Source organism: Vidua macroura, chromosome 3 (assembly GCF_024509145.1).
Source record: "Vidua macroura isolate BioBank_ID:100142 chromosome 3, ASM2450914v1, whole genome shotgun sequence".
NCBI lineage: Eukaryota > Metazoa > Chordata > Aves > Passeriformes > Viduidae > Vidua > Vidua macroura.
In genome coordinates this window covers 99010587-99018948 of record NC_071573.1, presented here as the reverse complement: position 1 = coordinate 99018948, position 8362 = coordinate 99010587, and positions in this window count along the sequence as shown.

Genomic DNA, 8362 nt, shown 5'->3' with positions numbered 1-8362 from the left:
AATAACTGCTCTAAATTTCTCTTCTGGAGAATTAATGAAACATTTTAAGTTTTCTAATACTTTTTTTCTATCAAAATAGGATCCTAGGCTCTGTGGTCTTGAGAAATACTCAGGTGGGTACCAATTTATATAGAAAAGCAGGACACAGACACTGAATATCTCCTTCTCTACCCATATTTGGTCAAGAGTTGCAGGGATGATGGTATGCAAACAAATCCTTATTGAGAATAAACCCTTGAGGTGTACAGTGTCTCATGTACATGCCTGAAGAAAGAAATCACAGGTACACACCCCTTTTAAACAAACTGGTAATCTGTATGTCTCCTGCTCTACAGAACAAATCGTGGACCAATTACATTGCAAGCTGAATCTCCAGAGTGGCCTGATGGAATTTAGTTTACAAGTTAATGATGACTACCAGGTTCAACATCACACTGTAGAATTATAGAATTTGCTGGGTTGGAAGGGAATCACAGGAATCATCGAGTCCAACTTCTGGCCCAGTACAGCCCAGGAATCACATCACATTTCTGAAAACATTGTCCAAATGCTTCTTGAACCTAGCAGACTATGGGATGAACCCTTGTTTTCTAGATGAACCTACATGTAATAGATTGAGCTAAAAATGTCAGTTTGATACTTCTGAGGAGAACCAGTAAATGAGAAATAGTTCTTAAAGAAATCATACTTCTAGCATGGCATTTGTAGTGGTAAAAATTGGGCTTTTTTAGACAGCTGCAGGGAGATCAATTTTTCTAATGCAGTTCTGTCAAAGAAAGAGAAGGAAATATAAATATTTTTTGAAGAGGAACATGCCAGTAATTACATGAAGTACTGTTCTGCTGCCCTGGGATTTTATTTTCTATTATAAAATTACTTGAGAATAACCTGAGAATAACCTAAAAATAACCTAATAATGAGTGAAAAAGTACGGTTTTAAGTTGCTTATGAGAGAAAAAAGAAACAAAGAGAAGTAGTTGCCACTAAATTTCATTTTTCTTTTTGAAATTCTTGCTCAGCTCACTAATGCTTTTTGACAAGAAGTTCCACTGCCCACTACTGAATTTACGTCCAAGAAGTGAGTAACATAAGGGAAGGTGCATGACAATATCAATCTCCTAGTGACTTTCCTTGTGTTGTTTGTTTGCCAATAATTATATTTTTTATGCACTCATTTGCTGTGGGAGAACACAAGTGATCTCAGCCATCACAGGACAAATCAAATGGGATTCCATGGACCAAGAGAAGGGATGGGTTATTTCTGCTTGCTCCTGGTAAAGATTCCCAGTGCTCAGCTAATTTAGGACTGTGAACCTCCAATTGTTCTCCTTTAAAATTTCCCCACCCCTTGAAAATTACTATGTGTGGTTAGTGACAGAAAAGAAGCATCATCCCTGTATAGTGACCATACATATTTTTATTTACAGAAGAGATGGATAAGCTTCCTTCACATTCTCCCAAATATACAAAACTTCTCAAATGGGGATAATGTCATTCTTTATCATCATTAAGTGGAAATAGCATTTCTAGGAATTAATGAAATAATTATATCTTCATAAACCTTTTGGGCAAGCTTCTTCTTTTGGGTTGAGGCTGTGCCCTAATTGGCATAACTGCACCCTCGTTGTTTTCATGTTTTCATGTTATAAAAGTCTGTCAGTAATGAAACACCAGTAGAATTCCAGATGCATGCGTTAGTCCCTGAGAGACACGGGTCCTCTCTGCTGTGAGTCAGACATAAAAATATCTTTTATAAAAGTCACATGTTTGCCCAGTGGAAGAATAGTTAGATGGTGATACCAGTTCACAGAAGTGGTGTATGATGATCTACAAATTAATTACACACTTGGATTGCCAGAGTGTCAACATTTGCTAGGATTTGCATGAATGCTGATTTAGGCTTCAAAACAGCACTTAGGCTCAGGCTAAACTTCAAGCACATCCTTTAGTCCAAGAAAAAAAAAGTCAGGACCTAAATTATATTGTGTATTTAATTTGGAGCTAATAAAATGTAAGTACAAAAAGGGAACATTTGAGTCAGTTTATTATACAGTATTTGACCCTATCTACCCTATTAAAATTTCACATTCTTTCTCCAGTGGTGCCGTATGGGAACACAAGATTGCAATTGTGCCCCAAGAGCATGACAGCAGTCCTCATAATAGTTTCTTCAGTCTTTTTTTACTTTGCTTTCTAAAATGATGCTGCCATATGTGCTGTTATATTTAAGCAGCAGATGCTGTGAACTCACAAAGTTGAAGAATGCTGAAGTATGATGCCATTTGAAAACAGGTTTTCTAAGGAAAGCTGACTTCTTGCAAGGCTTTGGATTTATTTCAGGCATTTCATTACTAATTACAAAAGGCCATATAAAATACATTTATACCACTTATTGGTTCTGTCTTGGGGCACCTAATATATGGGCTCTCTGGCTTTTACTATATATTGCTGTTTCCACAGCTACAAAGAAGCTATAAGCTCTGTCTGCAGCAGTGTTAATGCTTTAATTTTGAAAAGAAGCTGGGAATGGGTCTTCATTTTCACTCCTTTACTTAACCAGAGTTTGAGCTAAGGATGATATTGCACTGTAAACCAGGCTCATAGTATTAGGCTATGCATTAGCTAAAAAGGGTATTATGCATATAATGTTAAAAAATTCAAATAGCTTCAGTTTTCATTGGTAACTGACTTTCTAGCCATTTTCATGTTTGAAAATTAAGAAAGCAAATTCACAGTGTAATCTGAAGTAGATTGAGATTGGCAGACCTGCCGGATTCAAGGGAGTCAAATCAGTTCCAATAGAACACACATGAGGTCCCTGGACTAGCAGCTGAAAGAAGATTAAGTAGAGATATGGAAGAAAAAAGGAAAAGAGGGACACATTTCTAATATAGAGGTTGCTTCATGGAAGTTGATTTGGGAAAATAACAGGATCTGGCAGCTGAAGTAAATACAAACATTTTTATAGCACTGATGACTTGAGTCAATTTAATTTCATGTGTAACTTCACTGGACTTATGAGACTGAAATATCAGGCTCTGTAAGGCAAACAGTTCTTTTTTATACACGGTCAGCTCTGAGCAAGTGCTGGATTCTGCTCCCTCGATGGGGCAATCCTGGATGTATGTACAGACTGTAGAATGAGATGCTGGAGAGAAGTGCTTAGGAAAGGGAGCTGGGGGTCCTGACTGATGTCAGTGCCTTGTCAGCCAGGAGGGCCAACCCTGTCCTGGGGGCATCAGCCAGCTGGACAAGTCCCACTCAGCTGTGCACTGGAGCAGCCTCACCTCGAGTGCTGGGGGCAGTTTTGGGTGCCACAGCACAAGAAGGATATAAAGCTATTATAAAGCAGCCAAAAGAGGGCAACAAAGATGGTGAAGGGCCTTGAGGGGAAGTTGTATGAGGAGTAGCTGAGGTCACTTGTCTGTTCAGCCTGGAGGAGACTGAGGTGACACTTCATTGCAGTTACAGCTTCCTTACAAGGGGAAGTGAGGGACAGACACTGATCTCTTCTGCGTGGTGACCAGTAACAAGACCCAAGGGAACGGCCTGAAGCTGAGTCACTGAAGATTTAGGTTGGATATTAAAAAAATATTCTTGACCCAGAAGGTGTTTGGACACTGGGACAGGCTCCCCAGGGAAGTGGTTACAGCTCTCTAAGCCTGACAGAGCTCGAGAAGCATTTGGACAATACTCTTGGGCACCTGGTGTGACTCTTGGGGCTATCATGTGCAGAGGCAGGAGTTTAACTTTGATGATCCTTGTGGGCTCTCTCCAACCTAGCATAATCTAAGATTTTATGAACTGCAAATAGCGCAAGTTGCCATCATGTCTTGTATTAATCTATAGTAATTCTTTCACCTTAGGGGATAGAGACTCTGATTTGGAGCAAAGGGACTTATCCACTGAGATTTCTGTAAGGTCCTGCACCTTTTTTGCATCCTTCCACATTCAGATAAAGTATAGACTGGCTTGAGTCTTCTCTCACTTGTGACACTGATTGACACTCCCATCAAAAGTATGAGTGAAAATATAGATCTAAATGTCTTATAAATATATTTGGTATGAATGGCAAAGTTTTGGCAGTGGAGAGGGGTGTGGGGGTGGTCTTTGGGGGAAGAAACATGGGACTGACTGACTTTTGTCTGATACAACCAGAATCTCCAAAGCAGACCTACCACACAGCGCAGCTGATCCTATCAGCTGAATTGTTGGCACCTTTGTGAACACATGTAAAAGAACAAAAAACACCAGAGGCAAAAAAAGAATAAGAAACAAGAGAGAACGACAGAGTCAGAGAAGGGGGAGCAGATATAAGACTGAGGGAACTGTGGCCTGAGGAAAACCCACAGTAGAGTGTAGGCAAAGGGTGACAAATAGAGAAACTATTGTGTAATTGACCTCCATCTCTGGTGCTGCTTGTTACCTTGTCTCAGGGACTGAGTGTAACCTATATCAATAATGAGTGTGGAGAGCAGTCTGGAGTGAAGGAGTAAAGTGGAAGCAAGGAAGAAGGCAGGACAGGAGTCCTTTCCTGGGAAAGTGGAAGAAAGGATTATTTTTCCCTCAGAACTTAATGCTTGTCTTGTTATATTTTGCAATGCTCTAATCAGTAATTAAATAGTTATGCAATTTGCAATAAATCAAATACCTCAAGTTGAGTTTGTTTTGCCTGTGACAGTAATTAGCAAGTGATTTTCCCTCCTTCACCTTTGTGGTGGTCGGGGGAGATGGAGACACAACATGGCATCGGAGTTCATGCAGCAGAGAGAGCTTTAATGGTCTGCACATCTCTTATAGAGGCCATTCAACAGACTCCACATTCAAATCTGATTGCCTATGATTTGGTTACCCCCAGCTCACTGCCAAGAGCTGCCTGCTTACGTTCTCTTCAGGGATTGGCTGGCATCCGCTCTCTGTAGCCAAATCCCTCCTCCTCTCCGTGAGGCTCACGCACCAGGTGTTTGTGTCATACACCTTGACCCATGGAATCTCTTAATCTTCTTCTCTCTTCTCCCACATCCAGCTGTAGGGGAGAGAAAGAGCAGAGTGAGCAAGTTCCTGGTTGGTTCTTGGGTAGCAGCTGAGGTGAATTCACCATGGCATTCCATACTAATTTTTCTCTCTCCTTCCTTCCTCTCCACTTTTTTTTTTTTTTTCCCTTTTCACCTTTTACTCTTTGGTCTTATTTTCTTTCCCTTTATAACAGTTTGAATGGGAGAAATGTATTAAACACAGTTGACAGTAAGATTATTGTTCTTGCAGTTAATTCTTGCTACTATCAGTTCCACAATAAAAAATAGTACAAAACTTCTCCTATTGGAGATGCTTCCAACACTATGATATTGGCATCCAGATCACATTGTTGAAAGGGATATTCTAACTACACTGCCAGCACTAGAATGAAAAATGTAATTGTTCTAAACCATAATTGGTACGGTTGCCACCCAGAAGTCATGTACATAGGTTTGTATTTTATACCTTTTCCCACTTCCTCTCTCATTGTGTTTCCCTCTTTCTCATTCATCTGCTGTTTTTGGGGTGACGTTCATTTTTATTAAGTGTCTTATTGATTTATCCTTCTTTTCTTTCTGGTCTCTGCAGCTCTGCTAAAACATTGCCAATCCAACATCACTAGAAGATATATTGATTTCAGTAGCAGTAATGTTTAACTAGAGTTCTTGGCTAACATGACTGCTAGCAAGATTTGGATTCTTCTACCTCTAGATCCCCCTGATGTGTGCTGACCCTCCTCACAGTTAAGAGTTCTGTGTGATGCCCTCTTTCTGCTTAAAAAAGAATGAAATGCAAATTGTAGTGAAACTCTTTCTCCCCGTGGGAGGGATCCTGAAGCATGGCTGCAGTGTACTGGTAGAACATAACAAAGAGATAATTTCCAGCTAAGCTACTTAAGGTTAACAATGTCTTAAAGGAGACGTAATATTGCAATGCGGAGTAGATCCTACACTGCTCTTTGGAGTACCACACTCCCTTATGGATAAGAATATGTTAATTAATCAGGCCAACAAGTTTTGCATCTCAGCTGCAGTCTTAAAATAAGCTGACAGGCAGAGAGGAAATGGTTTGAGAGCACAAGCTCCAAGTTGCCCTTGTATTAAGAATATCACAGGCCAGCAGTGGAACTGAAAGAATGGTGCAGATGAAGGTGAGAGAGAGAAAGACAAAGGGTTAAATAGGCAATATCTGGTCTGCTAGATTGAGCTGTTTGGAGAAGAAGCATGAAGCTATAAAATCAAGATTTAGATTTTTAGACGTTCAAGAGAGCATGGCTCCCATTTGCAGTTCAGCTTTGAGTCTCTTTAGTAAAAAAAAGTTGGGCTTAGAATGAAGTTAGTGAAGTTTAGTTAACACTGTAAATAGATTTTTCAAAGAATCCCTCACTAAGTGTTGCTCACTTATCTACAAATTGGATTATATGGGGAAAGTTTTAAGAGTGTTGTGTTTTTCAATATTTCTGGTTTCTGAACAGAGTATCTGAAGCAGCTGAAACATTTACATGGTTTTGCTTTTCTTTCCAAACTTAACAAAGGTGCAGCTCTAGTAAATGACAAAATCCAGACAGAGTGTGGCAGCAGCAGGATCCCAAATTAAACAACTGGGAGGTTGATAAATGCTTCCAGTAGCAGATTTAACTGCAGATGGAATCGTTTGACCATTCGACACACCACAGTCTGCTTGTTGGGGGCTTCTGACCATCTCTCTGCAACATTAACTTCATAAAAACTTCCATCAAAGAGCCCCCACCAGAATCACAATGCCTTTTTCAGAGTGTTTTCAAACAGCAGAAATAAACATTAAAAGATTCTGCACTTCCTTCCTTGACATTTTTCTGACAGTAAATTAGAATCAGATGGAAGGTATCATTATTTCTACAAAGATTATAATGCAAAAAAAAAAAAAATATATTTAAAATAACTTAGGAAAAAAAAAAAAAAAACAAACAACCTAAACCCAAACCTTTTAAAAGATATGTATACATCTGGCCAATAAATTCATAGAGAAATTTTGTTCAAGGCTCATGTGTCTCAATTTATATTCCTGTCCTTAGTCAGAGGATGTTCTCCACTGACCAGCACTTTTAACAAGCAGTTTATTTATTATTCTGCACAACTGATAATTTTGTTCTTCAGGTGTTTTTCCTCCTTTCTAGGTTGGTTAACTGCTTGAAGGTTTTTTTGGTGGTTTTTTTTGTTTGTTTGTTTTGTTTTGTTAAATTTTTTAAAGTACTGCATTGATTTTCTGCACTCTGAAATGACAAAATAATTGCGTACCTGGCACTAGGAAAAAAAATCAGCAGCAAATTAGAGTATTTTCATTCCAAGAATCTCTAAGAATTTGAGATGATATAATTTTAAAATGACAGTTTTTGAAAAGCAGAGTTTCAAACACAAGCAGGTGGTTCCCCTGTCTTCCTGTTGGTGAACACTATGCAAAAGACTGTCAGTGCTCTCCAGAGAATCTGTTCACAGAGAAGGTGCTGAACCAGGATATTGATTTTGTGAATTGGAAATTTAAGAGAGATCTGAGATTAAATATATGTAGTTGAATGTAAATAAGGATATGAAGGAGGACTGAGTTGTGTACATTTTTGGAGGATGACATTTATTTATTAGTATTGAATAACAGATTCCACAGTATAATTTAGAAAGGTTTATGATCATTTTCTTGGCTACCTACGCAATATAATTGTGAAAGAAGATAGAATTATACCTTTATTCTTTAATGCTTATATTCTGCACAGTATTGGAGTAAGAGACATCACTGCTTTTTGTGTTTTGTTGTTTTGGTCTTTGTTGCAAACACTCCTGGCAAAGTGCAGGCTGATGACCCAGAGAGTACTTGTGTTTCCTTCTGAGTTATAAGGTCTTGCTTTACTGTGAGCAATAATTACTTTTTTAGAATGAAGAAAATCAGGTCTATTTTGGCTCTTTGTTGATGGTTCTTTGGAAATATTCTCAGGATCCAGTAACTTTGACATTGCATTAAAATTCTAGTTGGCAGATTACTTCATAATTATAATGGTCTGGAATTACAACTAAGTAAGTAAGTTTGTTATTATTTGTATTTGTATGTTGTAGTATTCACAACACACTGTCCAACATTCACCCATGGCTTGTACCCACAGAGAAATTCTTGTCGGGTAGAGACTCAGAAGTGTTCATGATCTACATCCACAACTAGGTACTCAGAGATCCTCCAAAATTTAATTATTTTTAAAATACATATACACACACACATTTTTTAATTTTTTTTTTGTTACTGTAAAAATCTTTCTGAATGTTCCAACAAAACATAAATCTAAATTATTTGTTAGGATTACAAGCTTTGTCACATGTCACCA